The sequence below is a fragment of the Chiloscyllium punctatum genome, chromosome 3, assembly GCF_047496795.1.
Source record: "Chiloscyllium punctatum isolate Juve2018m chromosome 3, sChiPun1.3, whole genome shotgun sequence".
Lineage (NCBI taxonomy): Eukaryota > Metazoa > Chordata > Chondrichthyes > Orectolobiformes > Hemiscylliidae > Chiloscyllium > Chiloscyllium punctatum.
In genome coordinates, this window is record NC_092741.1 from 3,044,784 (window position 1) to 3,071,848 (window position 27,065).

Below are 27,065 nucleotides of genomic sequence, written 5' to 3' on the forward strand. Positions count from 1 at the left end.
CAGGGAAAACAGCCCCAGCCTGTTCAGCCTCTCCCTGTAGCTGAAATCCTCCAACCCTGGCAACATCCTTGTGAACCCTTTCAAGTTTCACAACATGGCATGGGATAGAGGGAAATTTGGCCAATTGGATAGAGAACTGGCTAACCGGTCGAAGTCAGAGAGTGGTGGTAGATGGTAAATATTCAGCCTGGAGCCCAGTTACAAGTGGAGTTCCGCAGGGTTCAGTTCTGGGTCCTCTGCTGTTTGTAATTTTTATTAATGACTTAGATGAGGGAGTCGAAGGGTGGGTCAATAAATTTGCAGATGATATGAAGATAGGTGGAGTTGTGGACAGTGAGGAGGGCTGTTGTCGGCTGCAGAGGGACTTAGATATGATGCAGAGCTGGGCTGAGGAGTGGCAGATGGAGTTCAACCCTGCCAAGTGTGAGGTTGTCCATTTTGGAAGAACAAATAAGAATGTGGAATACAGGGTTAACGGTAAGGTGGAGGAACAGAGGGATCTTGGGGTCTATGTACATAGATCTTTGAAGGTTGCCACTCAGGTGGATAGAGTTTGTAAGAAGGTCTATGGAGTATTATTGTTCATTAGCAGAGGGATTGAATTCAAGAGTCGTGAGGTGATGCTGCAGCTGTACAGGACTTTGGTTAGGCCACAGTTGGAGTACTGTGTGCAGTTCTGGTCGCCTCACTTTAGGAAAGATGTGGAAGCTTTGGAGAGGGTGCAGAGGAGATTTACCAGGATGTTGCCTGGAATGGAGAATAGGTCGTACGAGGATAGGTTGAGAGTGCTCGGCCTTTTCTCATTGGAACGGCGAAGGATGAGGGGTGACTTGATAGAGGTTTATAAGATGATCAGAGGAATAGATAGAGTAGACAGTCAGAGACTTTTTCCCCGGGTACAACAAAGTGTTACAAGGGGACGTAAATTTAAGGTGAAGGGTGGAAGGTATAGGGGAGATGTCAGGGGTGGGTTCTTTACCCAGAGAGTGGTGGGGGCATGGAATGCGCTGCCTGTGGGAGTGGTAGAGTCAGAATCATTGGCGACCTTTAAGCGGCATTTGGATAGGTACATGGATGGGTGCTTAATCTAGGATAGAAGTTCGGCACAACATCGTGGGCCGAAGGGCCTGTTCTGTGCTGTATTGTTCTATGTTCTAACATCTTTCCGATGGGAAGGAGACCAGAATTGCATGCAATATTTCTTCAGTGGCCTAACCAATGTAATGTATAGCCACAACATGACCTCCCAACTTCTGTACTCAACACTCTGACCAATAAAAGAGTATTTTATAAAATAAAAGAGGCGGGAATTGAACCTGGGTCCCTGGCGCTGTGAGGCAGCAGTGCTAACCACTGAGCCACGGTGCTGCTCATTCCTTCCTATTGAAGAGTTGGCAGAAGGGTGTTGGAGGTTACAGAAGGACATAGATAAGATTAGATTCCCTAGTGTGGAAACAGGCCCTTCGGCCCAACAAGTCCACACCGACCCTCCAAAGAGCAACCCACCCAGACCCATTTCCCTCTGACTAATGCACCCAACACTACGGGCAATTTAGCATGGCCAATTCACCTAACCTGCACCATCTTTGGACTGTGGGAGGAAACCAGAGCACCCGGAGGAAACCCACGCAGACACAGTGGGGAGAACATGCAAACTCCACACAGACAGTTGCCTGAGGTGGGAATTGAACCCGGGTCCCTGGTGCTGTGAGGCAGCAGTGCTAACCACTGAGCCACTGTGCCTCCCTTAAAAGCTGCAGAGCTGGGCTGAGAGGTTGCAAATGGAGGTTAATGTGGAAAAATGTGAGGTGATTCACTTTGGTCGGAGTAACAGGAATACAGAGTACAGGTACACAATCATTTATCCAAAACCCTCAGGACCAGCTGGTTTTCGGAATTTGGAAATTTTTTTGGATTTCTGAATAAGTGACAGTTTAACGTTGAAATTTTAAAAAATCTTACCAAATAGTCGACACACCTATGAGTACGATGAGCCCTGAGACAGAATTAACACCTGGCAGTGCTGGGTCACGCACCCATGTCACATCTGAGTGATGTGGGTCAAGTGGGTGTGCAGTTTCGGATAAAGGATTTTCTACCTGCACTGGGCTAATGGTAAGATTCTTGGTCGTGTAGATGAGCAGAGAGATCTCAGTGTCCAAGCAACTAGATCCCTGAAAGTTGCCACCCAGGTTGATAGGGTTGTTAAGGAGGCACACGGGGTGTTAGTGTTTATTGGTCGAGGGATTTCTGAGCCACGGGGTCATACTGCAGCTGTACAAAACTCTGGTGCTTAGATCAGAGTGGTGCTGGGAAAGCACAGCAGGTCAGGCAGCGCCCGAGGGGCAGGAAAATCGACGTTTCGGGCAAAAACCCTTCATCAGGAATAGAGGCGGCCGCACTTGGAATATTGTGTAGAGTGCCGGTCACTGCATTATAGGAAGGATGTGGAAGCATTGGAAAAGGTCCAGAGGAGATTTACTAGGAGGTTGCCTGGTATGGAGGGAAGATCTTACGAGGAAAGACTGAGGGCCTTGAGGCTGTTCTCGTTAGAGAGAAGGTTGAGAGGTGACTTAATAGAGACATATAAGATAATCAGAGGATTAGATAGGGTGGACAGGGAGAGCCTTTTTCCAAGTATGGTGACAGTGAGCACAAGGGGGCATTGCTTTAAGTTGTGGGGAGATAGATATAGGTCAGATGTTAGAGGGAGTTTCTTTACTCAGGGAGTAGCAGAGGTGTGATACAGCCTGCCTGCAACAACTCGCCAATGTTAAGGGCATTTAAATGGTCTTTGGATAAACGTATAGAACATAGAAGAATAAAGCGCAGTACAGGCCCTTCGGCCCTCGATGTTGCGCCGATCAAAGCCCACCTAACCTACACTAACCCACTATCCTCCATATACCTATCCAATGCCCGCTTAAATACCCATAAAGAGGGAGAGTCCACCACTGATACTGGCAGGGCATTCCATGAACTCACAACTCGCTGAGTGAAGAACCTACCCCTAACATCAGTCCTATATCTACCCCCCCTTAATTTAAAGCTGTGTCCCCTAGTAACAGCTGACTCCATACGCGGAAAAAGGTTCTCACTGTCAACCCTATCTAAACCCCTAATCATCTTGTACACCTCTATCAAATCTCCCCTAAACCTTCTTTTCTCCAATGAGAACAGCCCCAAGTGCCTCAGCCTTTCCTCATAGGATCTTCCTACCATACCAGGCAACATCCTGGTAAACCTCCTCTGCACCCGTTCCAGTGCCTCCACATCCTTCCTATAGTATGGATGAGTATGGAGCAGTGTGGGTTAGATGGGCTTCAGATTGGTTCCACAGGTTGGTGTAACAGAGGGCTGAAGGGCCTGGACTGAGCTGGAATGGCCTTTCCCCCCCCCCCCCCAGAGTTAAAGTTCCACTTTCAAGGGGACACAGCCTCAAGGTGAGAGGGGGAACGTTTAAGGGTATGGGTGAGGGAAGGTTTAAGGGTATGGGTGAGGGAAGGTTTAAGGGTATGGGTGAGGGAAGGTTTAAGGGTATGGGTGAGGGAAGGTTTAAGGGTATGGGTGAGGGAAGGTTTAAGGGTATGGGTGAGGGAAGGTTTAAGGGTATGGGTGAGGGTAGGTTTTGGTGCAGAGAGTGGAGGTGGTGGTGGAAACAGGCACATTGGCATCATTTAAGATTCTGGATGGTTCCATCAACAGTGAAGGAATAGAGGGATAGGGACTGAATAAGGGGAGGTTTGGTTTTTGTTTTAGTTTCGTTAGGGCACAGGTTTGGAGGGTGGAACAGCCTGTCCCTGTAGTGTACCTCCCTTCGTTCTGGAACTTGGACAGGAACCAGAAGCGACTTGTTTCAGAGAGAGGGGTAGACTTGGTCCAGGTAAGTCTTAGTAGGCTGACATGCTGAAATGTAACAGCACTGGGAGCGGTTAAAGATTCCCTGACAGCTCGAGACAGAAAACAGAATGAAGCATTAAAAACATTCCGTAACGTCATACATGGAAGAACAGGTCAAACAAAGGAAAAATAAGAGTTCAACTGAAAGTAAAATCAGACACACAGCTAACATCCAGGAGAGTGCACAGCTGTTTGAAGAGCAGCAAGGTTATACCCATGTGAAACAGCAGCTATTGTGTGTGTCAAACTCTCAGCATCAATTATTTATTTTAATAAAGAGTTATTTTTCTTTTCAAATAAACTGGCAAATGTTTGTTTTTAACCCAAGTTTGTCAGTCAGGAATATTGGGAGTTTGGATAGTGTGATTGAACGTTCTGACACTGTGATGACTCGGGGAACAATGGGGTTTGATTTACAGTAACGTGGGCCACTGTGGAAGAGGTGGGTGAAGAACAACAGGACACAGATTAAAAGGTGAGTGGCAAAAAAAAAAGCCCCCCCCCCCCCCCCACCGAAGTGTTTAATATCCAGCCTGCCTACGCCTACTTCAGGTCATCGAGCATGGAGTGGGGTAAAAACAAAACACTGTGGATGGTGGAAATCTGAAACCAACACAGAATGCTGGAGAAACTCAGCAGGTCAAGCAGCATCTGTGGAGAGAGAGAGAAACAGAGTTAAATGTTTCAAGTGTCGCATGGCCCTTCAGAATACAAAATAAACTGCTTCCCTGGAAGGTGTATTTGGGACCTTGGACTGTGTGGAGGGAGGACATCAATAGGTAGGTGCAACACTTTCCCCAATTTAATGGGGGTTGGGGAGGGGGGGGGGGGGGTGCAAGGAATCCTTAGGGGTGGCGGAGGGGTGGACCGGGCTGTCACAGAGGGAACAGTTGCTGCAGAATGCCCACATTGGAGGAAGACGAGTCTAGCGATAGCGGCCTGGCACAGGGTGAATGCAGAGTTATGGATGGACACCCTATCGCTCTCTGGGAATGAGGGGAAGCAGCAGGGGCTTACGTGCAGGAGATGGGTCCTGGCTGAGGGTCTGGTCAACTGTAATGGTCAGGAATCCGGCCTGAGGGACCAGAGACTCTCTGCTGAAGGGTGGTAGCGTGGCAACAAATATGAAGGAGAAAGGAAAGGAAAGGAAAGGAAAGGAATGGAATCCTTGCAAGGAGGAGGGTGTGAGCAAGTGTAGTCGAGGTGATTGGGTGATCAGGAGGAAATGGGTATTTGGTGGACAGCCAACCCTCCAAAATGGAAACAGTGACGTCAAGGAAGGGAACAGTCTGAGGCTAACAGAGTGCTGGAGAAACTCAGCAGGTCTGGCAGCATCTGTAGAGTGAGAAACAGAGTTAACGTTGAGTGCAGTGCCCCTTCATCAGTACAATTCTGAACAAGGCTAGCTAGTCCCAAAACATTAACCATGTCTCTGTCCAGCTGCTGCCAGACCTGCTGTGGTACTGGTTTCAGATCTCCACCATTTCTTTGGCTTTATTTAAGAGGAGTCAGAGGTAGAGCGGCTGAAAGTGAGAGGTGACATGTTACTGACACCCCACCAGCCAGAACATTTTCCGAGTATCGGAGCCAGACCCCACAAGGGCTGACTGAACCTCCCAGTCACCATCCTTCCCACTGCCTTTCCAACATGACCATCCTTGACCATTGTCACAACCAACCAAACCCACAAATCGGAGGGAGAGCACCTCCTCTTCTGCCTGGGCAGCCGACAGCCTGGAGGACTCAACATTGAGCTCTCCGACTTCAAATCCCCTCCGTCCCCATCCCCCGCCTCCCGTGCCAGCCCCTCCCTCTCCCTTCCATTCCTCTGACCGACCCTTCCTTCCTGTCACCAGCCAGGTCGTACCCACCTCCCCAACACCTGCTCTGTCCAGGCCAGTCACTATTCTGTATGTTTCAGTTAGATTCCCCCCTCATCCTTCTAAACTCCATCGAGTATAGACCCAGAGTTCTCAAACCTTCCTCATAGGTTAAGCTTTCCATTCCTGGGACCATTCACGTGATCCTCCTCTGAACACACTCCAGGGCCAGTCCATCCTCCCTGAGATATGGGGCCCAAAACTGCACACAATATTCCAAATGTGGTCTGACCAGAGCCGTACAGAGTCTCAGAAGTACATCCCTGCTTTGATATTCAAATCCTCTCAAAAGAAATACCATCATAGCATTTACCTTCCCAACTACTGACTCAACCTGCAAGTTTACCGAGAGAGCGTCCTGGACTAGAACTCTCAAGTCTCTTTGCAATTCTGATTTCATAGTCCATGCCCGTGTTCCTCTGACCAAAGTGCATGACCTTACACTTTCCCACATTGTACTCCATCTGCCACTTCTTTGCCCACTCTGCTAACCTGCCCAACTCCCTGTGCAGCCTCCCTGCCTCCTCAATGCTCTCTCTCTCCCCGTGGATGCTCTCTGACCTGCTGTTATCTCCAACACCGGTTATTTTCTGGTCCGATTCCAGCTGCTCCAGTGACCTGTTCTGGGAAAGGGAGAGGGGGAAGCAAATCAGAACCAAAACAAAATGAAAGGTTTCCAATTCTAGACAAGGGCATGAGGCAGCACCTGGATAAGAGTTGGGAGCCCAAAAGAAGAGGCAGACTAGACTCAAAACGTGACCTTTTGTTTCTCTCCCAAACAGATGCAGCCAAATTCGTTGCAGAGGCTGAACTGGCCACTGACGAATGGAAAACAACACTTAAGAAAACCGAAGCAGCAGAGCCATTAGCTCTCAGAAGCTGCTGCACTATTCAGTACGATCACACACAATCTGCAGAGACCATGCCCATGTTACACAACCCTCCAACAAACTCTTCCAATCATTTGGTTCCCCAGTTGTGGCTATCAGCATATACAATACCAAGAGAAACTGCCAGCCCAACCGTACTGTCACACCCAGTCACCGCACCCAGTCAGCGCACTGACCGGGGTTCCCCAGACCCCTACCGTACTGTCACACCCAGTCACCGCACTGACCGGGGTTCCCCAGACCCCTACCGTACTGTCACACCCAGTCACCGCACTGACCGGGGTTCCCCAGACCCCTACCGTACTGTCACACCCAGTCACCGCACTGACCGGGGTACCGTACTGTCACACCCAGTCACCGCACTGACCGGGGTACCGTACTGTCACACCCAGTCACCGCACTGACCGGGGTACCGTACTGTCACACCCAGTCACCGCACTGACCGGGGTTCCCCAGACCCTACCGTACCGTCACACCCAGTCACCGCACTGACCGGGGTTCCCCAGACCCTACCGTACCGTCACACCCAGTCACCGCACTGACCGGGTTCCCAGACCCTACCGTACTGACACACCCAGTCACCGCACTGACCGGGTTCCCAGACCCTACCGTACCGTCACACCCAGTCACCGCACTGACCGGGGGTTCCCCAGACCCTACCGTACCGTCACACCCAGTCACCGCACTGACCGGGGTTCCCCAGACCCTACCGTACCGTCACACCCAGTCACCGCACTGACCGGGGTTCCCCAGACCCTACCGTACCGTCACACCCAGTCACCGCACTGACCGGGGTCCCCAGACCCTACCGTAACCGTCACACCCAGTCACCGCACTGACCGGGTTCCCCAGACCCTACCGTACCGTCACACCCAGTCACCGCACTGACCGGGGTTCCCCAGACCCTACCGTACCGTCACACCCAGTCACCGCACTGACCGGGGTTCCCCAGACCCTACCGTACCGTCACACCCAGTCACCGCACTGACCGGGGTTCCCCAGACCCTACCGTACCGTCACACCCAGTCACCGCACTGACCGGGGTTCCCCAGACCCTACCGTACCGTCACACCCAGTCACCGCACTGACCGGGGTTCCTCGAGACCCTACCGTACCGACACACCCAGTCACCGCACTGACCGGGGTTCCCCAGACCCTACCGTACCGTCACACCCAGTCACCGCACTGACCGGGGTTCCCCAGACCCTACCGTACCGTCACACCCAGTCACCGCACTGACCGGGGTTCCCCAGACCCTACCGTACTGTCACACCCAGTCACCGCACTGACCGGGGTTCCCCAGACCCCTACCGTACCGTCACACCCAGTCACCGCACTGACCGGGGTTCCCCAGACCCTACCGTACCGTCACACCCAGTCACCGCACTGACCGGGGTTCCCCAGACCCTACCGCACCGTCACACCCAGTGACCGCACTGACCGGGGTTCCCCAGACCCTACCGTACTGTCATACCCAGTCACCGCACTGACCGGGGTTCCCCAGACCCTACCGTACTGACACACCCAGTCCCGGCACTGACCGGGGTTCCCCAGACCCTACCGTACTGTCACACCCAGTCACCGCACTGACCGGGGTTCCCCAGACCCTACCGTACTGTCATACCCAGTCACCGCACTGACCGGGGTTCCCCAGACCCCTACCGTACTGTCACACCCAGTCACAGATGAGGAAGGACACCATTACGAATGGGACAACACATCCATCCTAGCCCAAGCCAAACAGAACCATGCACGAGAATTCCTAGAAGCATGTCATTCCAACCAGACCACGATCAACAAACACATTGACTTGGTACCATTTCCCACCCCCTGACAACAACCAGAAATGACATCACCAATAAAAAAGACATCACCAACCCAAACATATAAACAGAACCCGGCTCCACCAGGGGGCAGTGCTTTGTCCAAAGGCTCTCTCAGAATGTTACCCAGTTTGGTGGCGAAACATCTGAAAACAAGCCTTCCAGCTCAGGGAGCAAACCTACATCCAAAACCTGAACCTGAGCTACAAATCTTCTCCGAATTCAGTATTGGTAAACAGTTTGGAGATGCAGCATCCCCCATCTGAGATGACAACGTTGGCACCAAATTAACGCGAGCTCTTTGTTCCTTGTTCACCTTCTCTCGATGTTGCTAATCACTTTCTATTTTCATTACAGGAAGATTTATTTTTACTTAATTGCAAAGATTGCTTTGGAACAGGATTTTGGATGGTGATGGAAGCAAGGGTAGGGAGCATGGGGATCACAAATACACTCTTCAAACAGCTAGCAGAGAGTGGATGGGGTGGGACGGGGCGGGGCAGGGTGGGGGGGGTGGGGGGGGGGGGAGAGGAGGGGAAGAGGGGGAGGGGGAGGGGGGAGGGCAAGAAGGGGTGAGGGAATGCGGGGGAGGGGAGGGAATGCGGGGGAGGGGAGGGAATGCGGGGGAGGGGAGGGAATGCGGGGGAGGGGAGGGAATGCGGGGGAGGGGAGGGAATGCGGGGGAGGGGAGGGAAGGGGATGGGCTGGGGGGATGGGATGGGATGGAGGAAGGGGAGGGGAGGGGAGGGGAGGGGAGGGGATGGAATGGGGGGGGCGGGGATGGAATGGGGGGGGCGGGGATGGAATGGGGGGGGCGGGGATGGAATGGGGGGGCGGGGATGGAATGGGGGGGCGGGGATGGGCTGGGGCTGGGGGATGGGCTGGGGCTGGGGGATGGGCTGGGGCTGGGGCTGGGGGATGGGCTGGGGCTGGGGCTGGGGGATGGGCTGGGGCTGGGGCTGGGGGATGGGCTGGGGCTGGGGCTGGGGGATGGGCTGGGGCTGGGGCTGGGGGATGGGCTGGGGCTGGGGCTGGGGGATGGGCTGGGGCTGGGGCTGGGGGATGGGCTGGGGCTGGGGGATGGGCTGGGGCTGGGGGATGGGCTGGGGCTGGGGGATGGGCTGGGGCTGGGGGATGGGCTGGGGCTGGGGGATGGGCTGGGGCTGGGGGATGGGATGGGCTGGGGCTGGGGGATGGGATGGGCTGGGGCTGGGGGATGGGATGGGGCTGGGGGATGGGATGGGCTGGGGCTGGGGGATGGGATGGGCTGGGGCTGGGGGATGGGATGGGCTGGGGCTGGGGGATGGGATGGGCTGGGGCTGGGGGATGGGATGGGCTGGGGCTGGGGGATGGGATGGGCTGGGGCTGGGGGATGGGATGGGCTGGGGCTGGGGGATGGGATGGGCTGGGGCTGGGGGATGGGATGGGCTGGGGCTGGGGGATGGGATGGGCTGGGGCTGGGGGATGGGATGGGCTGGGGCTGGGGGATGGGATGGGCTGGGGCTGGGGGATGGGATGGGCTGGGGCTGGGGGATGGGATGGGCTGGGGCTGTGGGATGGGATGGGCTGGGGCTGGGGGATGGGCTGGGGCTGGGGGATGGGATGGGCTGGGGCTGGGGGATGGGCTGGGGGATGGGCTGGGGCTGGGGCTGGGGCTGGGGCTGGGGGATGGGCTGGGGCTGGGGGATGGGCTGGGGCTGGGGGATGGGCTGGGGATGGGATGGGATGGGCCGGGGCTGGGGGGATGGGACGGGCCGGGGCTGGGGGATGGGACGGGGATGGGATGGGACGGGCCGGGGCTGGGGGATGGGACGGGCCGGGGCTGGGGGACGGGACGGGCTGGGGGACGGGACGGGGCTGGGGGACGGGACGGGGCTGGGGGACGGGACGGGGCTGGGGGACGGGACGGGGCTGGGGGGGGGGGGACGGGGCTGGGGGGGGGGGGACGGGGCTGGGGGGGGGGGACGGGGCTGGGGCGGGGCTGGGGGACGGGGCGGGGCGTGGCTGGTGGACGGGGCGGGGCTGGGGCTGGGGGACGGGGCTGGGGCTGGGGGACGGGGCTGGGGCGGGGCTGGGGCGGGGCTGGGGGACGGGGCGGGGCGTGGCTGGTGGACGGGGCGGGGCTGGGGCTGGGGGACGGGGCTGGGGCTGGGGGACGGGGCTGGGGATGGGGGACGGGGCTGGGGCTGGGGGACGGGGCTGGGGCTGGGGGACGGGGCTGGGGCTGGGGGACGGGGCTGGGGCTGGGGGATGGGATGGGATGGGAGGGGAGGGGAGGGGAGGGGATGGGAGGGGAGGGGATGGGATGGGAGGGGATGGGATGGGGGACGGGACGGGGCTGGGGGACGGGACGGGACGGGACGGGGGGACGGGACGGGGCTGGGGGACGGGACGGGGCTGGGGGACGGGACGGGGCTGGGGGACGGGACGGGGCTGGGGGACGGGACGGGACGGGACGGGACGGGGCTGGGGGACGGGGCTGGGGGACGGGACGGGACGGGGCTGGGGGACGGGACGGGACGGGACGGGACGGGGCTGGGGGACGGGACGGGACGGGACGGGGCTGGGGGACGGGACGGGACGGGACGGGGCTGGGGGACGGGGCTGGGGGACGGGGCTGGGGGACGGGGCTGGGGGACGGGACGGGGCTGGGGGACGGGACGGGGCTGGGGGACGGGGCTGGGGGACGGGACGGGGCTGGGGGACGGGACGGGACGGGACGGGACGGGGCTGGGGGACGGGACGGGGCTGGGGGACGGGACGGGACGGGACGGGGCTGGGGGACGGGGCTGGGGGACGGGGCTGGGGGACGGGGCTGGGGGACGGGGCGGGGCGTGGCTGGTGGACGGGGCGGGGCTGGGGCTGGGGGACGGGACGGGGCTGGGGCTGGGGGACGGGGCTGGGGCTGGGGGACGGGGCTGGGGCTGGGGGATGGGATGGGATGGGATGGGAGGGGAGGGGAGGGGATGGGAGGGGATGGGAGGGGAGGGAATGGGATGGGAGGGGATGGGATGGGGGACGGGACGGGGCTGGGGGACGGGACGGGACGGGACGGGACGGGGCTGGGGGACGGGACGGGGCTGGGGGACGGGACGGGGCTGGGGGACGGGACGGGACGGGACGGGACGGGACGGGACGGGGCTGGGGGACGGGACGGGGCTGGGGGACGGGACGGGACGGGGCTGGGGGACGGGACGGGGCTGGGGGACGGGACGGGACGGGACGGGACGGGGCTGGGGGACGGGACGGGGCTGGGGGACGGGACGGGACGGGGCTGGGGGACGGGACGGGACGGGGCTGGGGGACAGGGCTGGGGGACGGGACGGGACGGGGCTGGGGGACGGGACGGGGCTGGGGGACGGGACGGGGCTGGGGGACGGGACGGGGCTGGGGGACGGGACGGGACGGGACGGGACGGGACGGGACGGGGCTGGGGGACGGGACGGGGCTGGGGGACGGGACGGGACGGGACGGGACGGGACGGGGCTGGGGGACGGGACGGGACGGGGCTGGGGGCTGGGGGACGGGACGGGGCTGGGGCTGGGGGACGGGACGGGGCTGGGGCTGGGGGACGGGACGGGGCTGGGGCTGGGGGACGGGACGGGGCTGGGGCTGGGGGACGGGACGGGGCTGGGGCTGGGGGACGGGACGGAGCTGGGGGACGGGGCTGGGGGACGGGGCTGGGGGGCGGGGCTGGGGGGCGGGGCTGGGGGGGCGGGGCTGGGGGGCGGGGCTGGGGGACGGGGCTGGGGGACGGGGCTGGGGGACGGGGCTGGGGGACGGGGCTGGGGGACGGGGCTGGGGGACGGGGCTGGGGGACGGGGCTGGGGGACGGGGCTGGGGGACGGGGCTGGGGGACGGGGCTGGGGGACGGGGCTGGGGGACGGGGCTGGGGGACGGGGCTGGGGGACGGGGCTGGGGCTGGGGCTGGGGCTGGGGGACGGGGCTGGGGCTGGGGGACGGGACGGGGCTGGGGCTGGGGGACGGGGCTGGGGCTGGGGGACGGGGCTGGGGCTGGGGGACGGGGCTGGGGCTGGGGCTGTGGGGCGGGACGGGACGGGGCTGGGGCTGGGGCTGTGGCTGGGGGACGGGACGGGGCTGGGGCTGGGGGACGGGACGGGGCTGGGGCTGGGGCTGGGGGACGGGACGGGACGGGGCTGGGGCTGGGGCTGGGGCTGGGGGACGGGACGGGGCTGGGGGACGGGACGGGACGGGGCTGGGGGACGGGACGGGACGGGGCTGGGGGACGGGACGGGGCTGGGGCTGGGGGACGGGACGGGGCTGGGGCTGGGGGACGGGGGACGGGGGACGGGGGACGGGGGACGGGGGACGGGGGACGGGGGACGGGACGGGGCTGGGGGACGGGACGGGGCTGGGGGACAGGACGGGACGGGACGGGGCTGGGGGACGGGACGGGGCTGGGGGACGGGACGGGGCTGGGGGACGGGACGGGGACGGGGGACGGGACGGGGACGGGGGACGGGACGGGGACGGGGCTGGGGGACGGGGCTGGGGGACGGGACGGGGCTGGGGGACGGGACGGGACGGGACCGTGCTGGGGGACGGGACGGGGCTGGGGGACGGGACGGGGCTGGGGGACGGGACGGGGCTGGGGGACGGGACGGGGACGGGGACGGGGGACGGGACGGGGACGGGGCTGGGGGACGGGACGGGGACGGGGCTGGGGGACGGGGCTGGGGGACGGGACGGGGCTGAGGCTGGGGCTGGGGGACGGGACGGGACGGGACGGGACGGGACGGGGCTGGGGGACGGGGACGGGGACGGGGACGGGGACGGGGACGGGGCTGGGGCTGGGGGACGGGACGGGGCGGGGCTGGGGCTGGGGGACGGGACGGGACGGGGCTGGGGCTGGGGGACGGGGCTGGGGCTGGGGGACGGGGCTGGGGCTGGGGGACGGGGCTGGGGCTGGGGGACGGGACGGGGCTGGGGCTGGGGGACGGGGCTGGGGCTGGGGGACGGGGCTGGGGCTGGGGGACGGGGCTGGGGCTGGGGGACGGGGCTGGGGCTGGGGCTGGGGGACGGGACGGGACGGGACGGGGCTGGGGGACGGGACGGGACGGGGCTGGGGCTGGGGCTGGGGGACGGGGCTGGGGCTGGGGGACGGGACGGGGCTGGGGCTGGGGGACGGGACGGGACGGGGCTGGGGCTGGGGCTGGGGCTGGGGGACGGGGCTGGGGCTGGGGGACGGGGCTGGGGCTGGGGCTGGGGGACGGGACGGGGCTGGGGCTGGGGGACGGGACGGGGCTGGGGCTGGGGGACGGGACGGGGCTGGGGGACGGGACGGGGCTGGGGCTGGGGGACGGGACGGGGCTGGGGCTGGGGGACGGGACGGGGCTGGGGCTGGGGGACGGGACGGGGCTGGGGCTGGGGGACGGGACGGGGCTGGGGCTGGGGCTGGGGGACGGGACGGGGCTGGGGCTGGGGCTGGGGGACGGGACGGGGCTGGGGCTGGGGGACGGGACGGGGCTGGGGCTGGGGGACGGGACGGGGCTGGGGCTGGGGGACGGGACGGGACGGGACGGGACGGGGCTGGGGCTGGGGGACGGGACGGGGCTGGGGCTGGGGGACGGGACGGGACGGGACGGGGCTGGGGCTGGGGGACGGGGCTGGGGCTGGGGGACGGGACGGGGCTGGGGCTGGGGCTGGGGGACGGGACGGGGCTGGGGCTGGGGGACGGGACGGGGCTGGGGCTGGGGGACGGGACGGGGCTGGGGCTGGGGGACGGGACGGGGCTGGGGCACGGGACGGGGCTGGGGCTGGGGGACGGGACGGGGCTGGGGCTGGGGGACGGGACGGGGCTGGGGCTGGGGGACGGGACGGGGCTGGGGCTGGGGGACGGGACGGGGCTGGGGCTGGGGGACGGGACGGGGCTGGGGCTGGGGGACGGGACGGGGCTGGGGCTGGGGGACGGGACGGGGCTGGGGCTGGGGGACGGGACGGGGCTGGGGCTGGGGGACGGGACGGGGCTGGGGCTGGGGGACGGGACGGGGCTGGGGCTGGGGCTGGGGGACGGGACGGGGCTGGGGCTGGGGCTGGGGGACGGGACGGGGCTGGGGCTGGGGGACGGGACGGGGCTGGGGCTGGGGGACGGGACGGGGCTGGGGCTGGGGGACGGGACGGGACGGGACGGGACGGGACGGGGCTGGGGCTGGGGGACGGGACGGGGCTGGGGCTGGGGCTGGGGCTGGGGGACGGGACGGGGCTGGGGCTGGGGCTGGGGGACGGGACGGGGCTGGGGCTGGGGCTGGGGGACGGGACGGGGCTGGGGCTGGGGGACGGGACGGGGCTGGGGCTGGGGGACGGGACGGGGCTGGGGCTGGGGCTGGGGGACGGGACGGGGCTGGGGCTGGGGCTGGGGCTGGGGGACGGGACGGGGCTGGGGCTGGGGCTGGGGCTGGGGCTGGGGCTGGGGCTGGGGGACGGGACGGGACGGGACGGGACGGGGCTGGGGCTGGGGCTGGGGCTGGGGGACGGGACGGGGCTGGGGCTGGGGGACGGGACGGGGCTGGGGCTGGGGGACGGGACGGGGCTGGGGCTGGGGGACGGGACGGGGCTGGGGCTGGGGGACGGGACGGGGCTGGGGCTGGGGCTGGGGGACGGGACGGGACGGGACGGGACGGGGCTGGGGCTGGGGGACGGGACGGGACGGGACGGGGCTGGGGCTGGGGGACGGGACGGGGCTGGGGCTGGGGGGGGGGACGGGACGGGGCTGGGGCTGGGGCTGGGGCTGGGGGGGGAGACGGGACGGGGCTGGGGCTGGGGGACGGGGCTGGGGCTGGGGGACGGGGCTGGGGCTGGGGCTGGGGGACGGGGCGGGGGACGGGGCTGGGGCTGGGGGACGGGACGGGGGACGGGGCTGGGGCTGGGGCTGGGGGACGGGACGGGGCTGGGGCTGGGGCTGGGGGACGGGACGGGGCTGGGGCACGGGACGGGGCTGGGGCTGGGGACGGGACGGGGCTGGGGCTGGGGGACGGGACGGGGCTGGGGGACGGGACGGGACGGGGCTGGGGGACGGGACGGGGCTGGGGCTGGGGGACGGGACGGGGCTGGGGCTGGGGGACGGGACGGGACGGGGCTGGGGCTGGGGGACGGGACGGGACGGGGCTGGGGCTGGGGCTGGGGGACGGGACGGGACGGGGCTGGGGCTGGGGGACGGGACGGGACGGGGCTGGGGCTGGGGCTGGGGCTGGGGCTGGGGCTGGGGCTGGGGGACGGGACGGGACGGGACGGGACGGGACGGGACGGGACGGGGCTGGGGCTGGGGCTGGGGGACGGGACGGGGCTGGGGCTGGGGGACGGGACGGGGCTGGGGCTGGGGGACGGGACGGGGCTGGGGCTGGGGGACGGGACGGGGCTGGGGCTGGGGGACGGGACGGGACGGGGCTGGGGCTGGGGGACGGGACGGGGCTGGGGCTGGGGGACGGGACGGGGCTGGGGCTGGGGGACGGGACGGGGCTGGGGCTGGGGGACGGGACGGGACGGGGCTGGGGCTGGGGGACGGGACGGGACGGGGCTGGGGCTGGGGGACGGGACGGGGCTGGGGCTGGGGGACGGGACGGGACGGGGCTGGGGCTGGGGGACGGGACGGGGCTGGGGCTGGGGGACGGGAAGGGGCTGGGGCTGGGGGACGGGAAGGGGCTGGGGCTGGGGGACGGGAAGGGGCTGGGGCTGGGGGAAGGGGCTGGGGCTGGGGGACGGGACGGGGCTGGGGCTGGGGGACGGGACGGGGCTGGGGCTGGGGCTGGGGGACGGGACGGGGCTGGGGCTGGGGCTGGGGGACGGGACGGGACGGGACGGGACGGGACGGGACGGGACGGGACGGGACGGGACGGGACGGGACGGGGCTGGGGCTGGGGGACGGGCTGGGGCTGGGGGACGGGCTGGGGCTGGGGGACGGGACGGGGCTGGGGCTGGGGCTGGGGCTGGGGGACGGGACGGGACGGGGCTGGGGCTGGGGCTGGGGCTGGGGGACGGGACGGGACGGGACGGGACGGGGGCTGGGGGACGGGGCTGGGGGACGGGACGGGGCTGGGGCTGGGGGACGGGACGGGGCTGGGGCTGGGGGACGGGACGGGGCTGGGGCTGGGGCTGGGGGACGGGACGGGACGGGGCTGGGGCTGGGGGACGGGACGGGACGGGGCTGGGGCTGGGGGACGGGACGGGGCTGGGGCTGGGGGACGGGACGGGGCTGGGGCTGGGGGACGGGACGGGGCTGGGGCTGGGGGACGGGACGGGGCTGGGGCTGGGGCTGGGGGACGGGACGGGGCTGGGGCTGGGGGGACGGGACGGGGCTGGGGCTGGGGGACGGGACGGGGCTGGGGCTGGGGGACGGGACGGGGCTGGGGCTGGGGGACGGGACGGGGCTGGGGCTGGGGGACGGGACGGGGCTGGGGCTGGGGGACGGGACGGGGCTGGGGCTGGGGCTGGGGGACGGGACGGGGCTGGGGCTGGGGCTGGGGCTGGGGCTGGGGGACGGGACGGGGCTGGGGCTGGGGCTGGGGGATGGGACGGGACGGGACGGGACGGGACGGGACGGGGCTGGGGCTGGGGCTGGGGGACGGGACGGGGCTGGGGCTGGGGGACGGGACGGGGCTGGGGCTGGGGGACGGGACGGGGCTGGGGCTGGGGGACGGGACGGGGCTGGGGCTGGGGGACGGGACGGGGCTGGGGCTGGGGGACGGGACGGGACGGGACGGGGCTGGGGCTGGGGGACGGGGCTGGGGCTGGGGGACGGGACGGGGCTGGGGCTGGGGGGGGGGACGGGACGGGGCTGGGGCTGGGGCTGGGGGGGGGAGACGGGACGGGGCTGGGGCTGGGGGACGGGACGGGACGGGGCTGGGGCTGGGGGACGGGACGGGGCTGGGGCTGGGGGACGGGACGGGGCTGGGGCTGGGGGACGGGACGGGGCTGGGGCTGGGGGACGGGACGGGGCTGGGGCTGGGGCTGGGGGACGGGACGGGGCTGGGGCTGGGGGACGGGACGGGGCTGGGGCTGGGGGACGGGACGGGGCTGGGGCTGGGGGACGGGACGGGGCTGGGGCTGGGGGACGGGACGGGACGGGGCTGGGGCTGGGGCTGGGGCTGGGGCTGGGGCTGGGGCTGGGGGACGGGACGGGACGGGACGGGACGGGACGGGACGGGGCTGGGGCTGGGGCTGGGGGACGGGACGGGACGGGGCTGGGGCTGGGGGACGGGACGGGGCTGGGGCTGGGGGACGGGACGGGACGGGACGGGACGGGACGGGACGGGACGGGACGGGACGGGACGGGGCTGGGGCTGGGGCTGGGGGACGGGCTGGGGCTGGGGGACGGGACGGGGCTGGGGGACGGGACGGGACGGGGCTGGGGCTGGGGCTGGGGCTGGGGGACGGGACGGGGCTGGGGCTGGGGGACGGGACGGGGCTGGGGCTGGGGGACGGGACGGGACGGGGCTGGGGCTGGGGGACGGGACGGGACGGGGCTGGGGCTGGGGGACGGGACGGGGCTGGGGCTGGGGGACGGGACGGGACGGGGCTGGGGCTGGGGGACGGGACGGGGCTGGGGCTGGGGGACGGGGCTGGGGCTGGGGCTGGGGGACGGGACGGGGCTGGGGCTGGGGGACGGGACGGGGCTGGGGCTGGGGGACGGGACGGGGCTGGGGCTGGGGCTGGGGGACGGGACGGGACGGGGCTGGGGCTGGGGGGGGGGACGGGACGGGGCTGGGGCTGGGGGGGGGGACGGGACGGGGCTGGGGCTGGGGGGGGGGACGGGACGGGGCTGGGGCTGGGGGGGGGGACGGGACGGGGCTGGGGCTGGGGGACGGGGCTGGGGCTGGGGGACGGGGCTGGGGCTGGGGGACGGGGCTGGGGCTGGGGGACGGGGCTGGGGCTGGGGCTGGGGGACGGGGCGGGGGACGGGGCTGGGGCTGGGGGACGGGACGGGGGACGGGACGGGGGACGGGACGGGGGACGGGGCTGGGGGACGGGACGGGGCTGGGGCTGGGGCTGGGGGACGGGACGGGGCTGGGGCTGGGGGACGGGGCTGGGGCTGGGGCTGGGGGACGGGGCTGGGGCTGGGGGACGGGACGGGGCTGGGGCTGGGGGACGGGACGGGGCTGGGGCTGGGGGACGGGACGGGGCTGGGGCTGGGGGACGGGACGGGGCTGGGGCTGGGGGACGGGACGGGGCTGGGGCTGGGGGACGGGACGGGGCTGGGGCTGGGGGACGGGACGGGGCTGGGGCTGGGGGACGGGACGGGACGGGACGGGACGGGACGGGACGGGACGGGGCTGGGGCTGGGGCTGGGGGACGGGCTGGGGCTGGGGGACGGGACGGGGCTGGGGCTGGGGCTGGGGCTGGGGGACGGGACGGGACGGGGCTGGGGCTGGGGCTGGGGCTGGGGGACGGGACGGGACGGGACGGGACGGGACGGGACGGGACGGGACGGGGCTGGGGCTGGGGCTGGGGGACGGGGCTGGGGCTGGGGCTGGGGCTGGGGGACGGGACGGGGCTGGGGCTGGGGGACGGGACGGGGCTGGGGCTGGGGGACGGGACGGGGCTGGGGCTGGGGGACGGGACGGGGCTGGGGCTGGGGGACGGGACGGGGCTGGGGCTGGGGGACGGGACGGGGCTGGGGCTGGGGGACGGGACGGGGCGGGGGACGGGACGGGGACGGGGCGGGGGACGGGACGGGGACGGGGCTGGGGCTGGGGCTGGGGCTGGGGCTGGAGCTGGGGGACGGGACGGGACGGGACGGGACGGGACAGGGCTGGGGCTGGGGGACGGGACGGGACGGGACGGGGCTGGGGCTGGGGGACGGGACGGGACGGGACGGGACGGGACGGGACGGGACGGGGCTGGGGCTGGGGGACGGGACGGGACGGGTGGGGGACGGGACGGGTGGGGGACGGGACGGGGGGGGGACGGGACGGGACGGGGCGGGGACGGGGCGGGGCTGGGGGACGGGACGGGACGGGACGGGACGGGACGGGACGGGGCTGGGGCTGGGGGACGGGACGGGACGGGTGGGGGACGGGACGGGTGGGGGACGGGACGGGGGGGGGGACGGGACGGGACGGGGCGGGGACGGGGCGGGGCTGGGGGACGGGACGGGACGGGACGGGACGGGACGGGACGGGGCGGGGCGGGGCTGGGGCTGGGGCTGGGGGACGGGACGGGGGCTGGGGCGGGGGCTGGGGCTGGGGCTGGGGCTGGGGGACGGGACGGGACGGGGCTGGGGCTGGGGCTGGGGGACGGGACGGGGCTGGGGCTGGGGGACGGGGCTGGGGCTGGGGGACGGGGCTGGGGCTGGGGGACGGGGCTGGGGGACGGGGCTGGGGCTGGGGGACGGGGCTGGGGGACGGGGCTGGGGCTGGGGGACGGGACGGGACGGGGCTGGGGCTGGGGGACGGGACGGGACGGGGCTGGGGCTGGGGCTGGGGGACGGGACGGGACGGGACGGGGCTGGGGCTGGGGGACGGGACGGGGCTGGGGCTGGGGGACGGGACGGGGCTGGGGCTGGGGGACGGGGCTGGGGCTGGGGCTGGGGGACGGGGCTGGGGCTGGGGCTGGGGCTGGGGCTGGGGGACGGGGCTGGGGCTGGGGCTGGGGCTGGGGGACGGGGCTGGGGCTGGGGCTGGGGCTGGGGCTGGGGCTGGGGCTGGGGCTGGGGGACGGGGCTGGGGGACGGGGCTGGGGCTGGGGGACGGGGCTGGGGCTGGGGCTGGGGCTGGGGGACGGGGCTGGGGCTGGGGCTGGGGCTGGGGGGACGGGACGGGGCTGGGGCTGGGGGACGGGACGGGGCTGGGGCTGGGGGACGGGACGGGGCTGGGGCTGGGGGACGGGGCTGGGGCTGGGGCTGGGGGACGGGGCTTGGGGCTGGGGCTGGGGGACGGGACGGGGCTGGGGCTGGGGGACGGGGCTGGGGCTGGGGGACGGGACGGGACGGGGCTGGGGCTGGGGGGACGGGGCTGGGGCTGGGGGACGGGGCTGGGGGCTGGGGGACGGGGCTGGGGCTGGGGCTGGGGGACGGGACGTGGCTGGGGCTGGGGGACGGGGCTGGGGCTGGGGGACGGGGCTGGGGCTGGGGGACGGGGCTGGGGCTGGGGGACGGGGCTGGGGCTGGGCTGGGGGACGGGACGGGACGGGGCTGGGGGACGGGACGGGGCTGGGGCTGGGGCTGGGGGACGGGACGGGACGGGACGGGGCTGGGGCTGGGGCTGGGGACGGGACGGGGCTGGGGGACGGGACGGGGACTGGGCTGGGGGACGGGACGGGACGGGCTGGGGGACGGGACGGGACGGGGCTGGGGGACGGGACGGGACGGGACGGGACGGGGCTGGGGGACGGGACGGGACGGGACGGGGCTGGGGGACGGGACGGGGCTGGGGCTGGGGGACGGGGGACGGGGACGGGGGACGGGGGACGGGACGGGGCTGGGGGACGGGGCTGGGGGACGGGACGGGGACGGGGGACGGGACGGGGACGGGGGACGGGACGGGGACGGGGGACGGGACGGGGACGGGGCTGGGGGACGGGACGGGGCTGGGGGACGGGGCTGGGGGACGGGACGGGGCTGGGGGACGGGGCTGGGGGACGGGACGGGGCTGGGGGACGGGACGGGGCTGGGGGACGGGACGGGACCGTGCTGGGGGACGGGACGGGGCTGGGGGACGGGACGGGGCTGGGGGACGGGACGGGGACGGGGGACGGGGGACGGGGACGGGGACGGGGACGGGGACGGGGACGGGGACGGGGCTGGGGGACGGGACGGGGCTGGGGCTGGGGGACGGGACGGGACGGGGCTGGGGCTGGGGGACGGGGCTGGGGGCTGGGGGACGGGGCTGGGGCTGGGGGACGGGGCTGGGGCTGGGGGACGGGACGGGGCTGGGGCTGGGGGACGGGGCTGGGGCTGGGGGACGGGGCTGGGGCTGGGGCTGGGGGACGGGACGGGACGGGACGGGACGGGACGGGACGGGGCTGGGGGACGGGACGGGGCTGGGGGGACGGGACGGGACGGGACGGGGCTGGGGGACGGGACGGGACGGGGCTGGGGCTGGGGGACGGGACGGGGCTGGGGCTGGGGGACGGGACGGGGCTGGGGCTGGGGGACGGGACGGGACGGGGCTGGGGCTGGGGGACGGGGCTGGGGCTGGGGGACGGGGCTGGGGCTGGGGGACGGGACGGGGCTGGGGCTGGGGGACGGGACGGGGCTGGGGCTGGGGGACGGGACGGGGCTGGGGCTGGGGGACGGGACGGGGCTGGGGCTGGGGGACGGGACGGGGCTGGGGCTGGGGGACTGGACGGGGGCTGGGGCTGGGGGGAACGGGACGGGGCTGGGGCTGGGGGACGGGACGGGACGGGACGGGGCTGGGGCTGGGGCTGGGGCTGGGGCTGGGGCTGGGGACGGGACGGGGCTGGGGCTGGGGCTGGGGCTGGGGCTGGGGCTGGGGCTGGGGGACGGGACGGGGCTGGGGGCTGGGGCTGGGGCTGGGGGACGGGGCTGGGGGGACGGGGCTGGGGGACGGGGCTGGGGGACGGGGCTGGGGGACGGGGCTGGGGGACGGGGCTGGGGGACGGGGCTGGGGGACGGGGCTGGGGGACGGGGCTGGGGGACGGGGCTGGGGGACGGGGCTGGGGGACGGGGCTGGGGGACGGGGCTGGGGGACGGGGCTGGGGGACGGGGCTGGGGACGGGGCTGGGGGACGGGGCTGGGGGACGGGGCTGGGGGACGGGGGCTGGGGCACGGGGCTGGGGCACGGGACGGGGGCTGGGGGACGGGGCTGGGGCTGGGGCACGGGACGGGGCTGGGGCTGGGGGGACGGGCTGGGGCTGGGGGACGGGACGGGGCTGGGGGACGGGACGGGGCTGGGGCTGGGGGACGGGACGGGGCTGGGGCTGGGGGACGGGACGGGGCTGGGGCTGGGGGACGGGACGGGGCTGGGGCTGGGGCTGGGGGACGGGGGACGGGGCTGGGGCTGGGGGACGGGACGGGGCTGGGGCTGGGGGACGGGACGGGGCTGGGGCTGGGGGACGGGACGGGGCTGGGGCTGGGGGACGGGACGGGGCTGGGGCTGGGGGACGGGACGGGGCTGGGGCTGGGGGACGGGACGGGGCTGGGGCTGGGGGACGGGACGGGGCTGGGGCTGGGGGACGGGACGGGGCTGGGGCTGGGGGACGGGACGGGGCTGGGGCTGGGGGACGGGACGGGGCTGGGGCTGGGGGGACGGGACGGGGCTGGGGCTGGGGGACGGGACGGGGCTGGGGCTGGGGGACGGGACGGGGCTGGGGCTGGGGGACGGGACGGGGCTGGGGCTGGGGGACGGGACGGGGCTGGGGCTGGGGGACGGGACGGGGCTGGGGCTGGGGGACGGGACGGGGCTGGGGCTGGGGGACGGGACGGGGCTGGGGCTGGGGGACGGGACGGGGCTGGGGCTGGGGGACGGGACGGGGCTGGGGCTGGGGGACGGGACGGGGCTGGGGCTGGGGGACGGGACGGGGCTGGGGCTGGGGGACGGGACGGGGCTGGGGCTGGGGGACGGGACGGGGCTGGGGCTGGGGGACGGGACGGGGCTGGGGCTGGGGGACGGGACGGGGGCTGGGGCTGGGGGACGGGACGGGGCTGGGGCTGGGGGACGGGACGGGGCTGGGGCTGGGGGGACGGGACGGGGCTGGGGCTGGGGGACGGGACGGGGCGGGGGACGGGGACGGGGCTGGGGCTGGGGCTGGGGCTGGGGCTGGGGGACGGGACGGGACGGGACGGGACGGACGGGACGGGACGGGACGGGGCTGGGGCTGGGGGACGGGACGGGACGGGACGGGGCTGGGGCTGGGGGACGGGACGGGACGGGACGGGACGGGACGGGACGGGGCTGGGGCTGGGGGACGGGACGGGACGGGTGGGGGACGGGACGGGACGGGGTGGGGGACGGGACGGGGGGGGGACGGGACGGGACGGGGCTGGGGCTGGGGGACGGGACGGGACGGGGCTGGGGCTGGGGGACGGGGCTGGGGGACGGGGCTGGGGCTGGGGGACGGGGCTGGGGCTGGGGGACGGGGCTGGGGCTGGGGGACGGGGACGGGGCTGGGGCTGGGGGACGGGGCTGGGGCTGGGGGACGGGGCTGGGGCTGGGGGACGGGGCTGGGGCTGGGGGACGGGGCTGGGGCTGGGGGACGGGGCTGGGGCTGGGGGACGGGGCTGGGGCTGGGGGACGGGACGGGGCTGGGGCTGGGGGACGGGGCTGGGGCTGGGGCTGGGGCTGGGGGACGGGACGGGGCTGGGGCTGGGGGACGGGGCTGGGGCTGGGGGACGGGGACGGGGGCTGGGGCTGGGGGACGGGACGGGGACGGGGCTGGGGCTGGGGGACGGGGCTGGGGGACGGGGCTGGGGGACGGGGCTGGGGCTGGGGGACGGGGCTGGGGCTGGGGGACGGGGCTGGGGCTGGGGGACGGGGCTGGGGCTGGGGGACGGGGCTGGGGCTGGGGGACGGGGCTGGGGCTGGGGGGACGGGGCTGGGGCTGGGGCTGGGGGACGGGACGGGACGGGGCTGGGGCTGGGGCTGGGGCTGGGGGACGGGACGGGACGGGACGGGACGGGACGGGACGGGACGGGGCTGGGGCTGGGGGACGGGACGGGACGGGACGGGGCTGGGGCTGGGGGACGGGACGGGACGGGACGGGACGGGACGGGACGGGACGGGGACGGGGCTGGGGCTGGGGGACGGGACGGGACGGGTGGGGGACGGGACGGGACGGGTGGGGGACGGGACGGGGTGGGGGACGGGACGGGGGGGGGCTGGGGCTGGGGCTGGGGACGGGACGGGGCTGGGGGACGGGACGGGACGGGGCTGGGGCTGGGGCTGGGGCTGGGGGACGGGACGGGGCTGGGGCTGGGGGACGGGGCTGGGGCTGGGGCTGGGGCTGGGGACGGGACGGGGCTGGGGCTGGGGGACGGGGCTGGGGCTGGGGGACGGGGACGGGGCTGGGGCTGGGGGACGGGACGGGACGGGGCTGGGGCTGGGGGACGGGGCTGGGGGACGGGGCTGGGGGACGGGGCTGGGGCTGGGGGACGGGGCTGGGGCTGGGGGACGGGGCTGGGGCTGGGGGGACGGGGCTGGGGCTGGGGGACGGGGCTGGGGCTGGGGGACGGGGCTGGGGCTGGGGCTGGGGGACGGGACGGGACGGGGCTGGGGCTGGGGCTGGGGCTGGGGGACGGGACGGGACGGGACGGGACGGGACGGGACGGGACGGGACGGGACGGGGCTGGGGCTGGGGGACGGGACGGGACGGGACGGGGCTGGGGCTGGGGGGACGGGACGGGACGGGACGGGACGGGACGGGACGGGACGGGACGGGGCTGGGGCTGGGGGACGGGACGGGACGGGTGGGGGACGGGACGGGACGGGTGGGGGACGGGACGGGTGGGGGACGGGACGGGGGGGGGCTGGGGCTGGGGGACGGGACGGGACGGGGCTGGGGCTGGGGGACGGGGCTGGGGGACGGGGCTGGGGCTGGGGGACGGGGCTGGGGCTGGGGGACGGGGCTGGGGCTGGGGGACGGGGACGGGGCTGGGGCTGGGGGACGGGGCTGGGGCTGGGGGACGGGGCTGGGGCTGGGGGACGGGGCTGGGGCTGGGGGACGGGGCTGGGGCTGGGGGACGGGGCTGGGGCTGGGGGACGGGGCTGGGGCTGGGGGACGGGACGGGGCTGGGGCTGGGGGACGGGGCTGGGGCTGGGGCTGGGGCTGGGGGACGGGACGGGGCTGGGGCTGGGGGACGGGGCTGGGGCTGGGGGACGGGGACGGGGCTGGGGCTGGGGGACGGGACGGGACGGGGCTGGGGCTGGGGGACGGGGCTGGGGGACGGGGCTGGGGGACGGGGCTGGGGCTGGGGGACGGGGCTGGGGCTGGGGGACGGGGCTGGGGCTGGGGGACGGGGCTGGGGCTGGGGGACGGGGCTGGGGCTGGGGGACGGGGCTGGGGCTGGGGGACGGGGCTGGGGCTGGGGCTGGGGGACGGGACGGGACGGGGCTGGGGCTGGGGCTGGGGCTGGGGGACGGGACGGGGCTGGGGCTGGGGCTGGGGGACGGGACGGGGCTGGGGCTGGGGGACGGGACGGGGCTGGGGCTGGGGGACGGGACGGGGCTGGGGGACGGGGCTGGGGGACGGGGCTGGGGGACGGGGCTGGGGGACGGGGCTGGGGGACGGGGCTGGGGGACGGGGCTGGGGGGACGGGGCTGGGGGACGGGGCTGGGGGACGGGGCTGGGGGACGGGGCTGGGGGACGGGGCTGGGGGACGGGGCTGGGGGACGGGGCTGGGGGACGGGGCTGGGGGACGGGGCTGGGGGACGGGGCTGGGGGACGGGGCTGGGGGACGGGGCTGGGGGACGGGGCTGGGGGACGGGGCTGGGGGACGGGGCTGGGGGACGGGGCTGGGGGACGGGGCTGGGGGACGGGGCTGGGGGACGGGGCTGGGGGACGGGGCTGGGGGACGGGGCTGGGGGACGGGGCTGGGGGACGGGGCTGGGGGACGGGGCTGGGGGACGGGGCTGGGGGGACGGGGCTGGGGGACGGGGCTGGGGGACGGGGCTGGGGGACGGGGCTGGGGGACGGGGCTGGGGGACGGGGCTGGGGGACGGGGCTGGGGGACGGGGCTGGGGGACGGGGCTGGGGGACGGGGCTGGGGGACGGGGCTGGGGGACGGGGCTGGGGGACGGGGCTGGGGGACGGGGGCTGGGGGACGGGGCTGGGGGACGGGGCTGGGGGACGGGGGCTGGGGGACGGGGCTGGGGGGACGGGGCTGGGGGACGGGGCTGGGGGACGGGGCTGGGGGACGGGGCTGGGGGACGGGGCTGGGGGACGGGGCTGGGGGACGGGGCTGGGGGACGGGGCTGGGGACGGGGCTGGGGGACGGGGCTGGGGACGGGCTGGGGGACGGGGCTGGGGGACGGGGCTGGGGGACGGGGCTGGGGGACGGGGCTGGGGGACGGGGCTGGGGGACGGGGCTGGGGGACGGGGCTGGGGGACGGGGCTGGGGGACGGGGCTGGGGGACGGGACTGGGGGACGGGACTGGGGGACGGGACTGGGGGACGGGACTGGGGGACGGGACGGGACGGGGCTGGGGGACGGGACGGGACGGGGCTGGGGCTGGGGGACGGGACGGGACGGGGCTGGGGCTGGGGGACGGGACGGGGCTGGGGCTGGGGGACGGGACGGGGCTCGGGCTGGGGGACGGGACGGGGCTCGGGCTGGGGGACGGGACGGGGCTGGGGCTGGGGGACGGGACGGGGCTGGGGCTGGGGGACGGGACGGGGCTCGGGCTGGGGGACGGGACGGGGCTGGGGCTGGGGCTGGGGGGACGGGACGGGGGCTGGGGCTGGGGGACGGGGGGCTGGGGGGGGACGGGACGGGGCTGGGGCTGGGGCGGACGCGGGACGCGGGACGGGGCTGGGGGACGGGACGGGACGGGGACGGGGCTGGGGCTGGGGGACGGGACGGGGCTGGGGCTGGGGGACGGGGCTGGGGCTGGGGCTGGGGGACGGGACGGGGCTGGGGCTGGGGGACGGGACGGGGCTGGGGC

At 72.3% G+C, this 27,065-nt stretch overlaps 1 long non-coding RNA gene across 1 annotated transcript in view; it reads right to left on the reverse strand.

Moving 5' to 3' along the window:
- LOC140454478 (uncharacterized) overlaps window positions 1-27,065 on the reverse strand; it is a 656,315-nt gene that overhangs the window by 110,429 nt on the left and 518,821 nt on the right. The window contains exon 2 of the long non-coding RNA XR_011952697.1: window positions 6,342-6,403. This is a non-coding gene — a long non-coding RNA (uncharacterized lncRNA). The remainder of the gene's footprint in view (window positions 1-6,341; window positions 6,404-27,065) is intronic.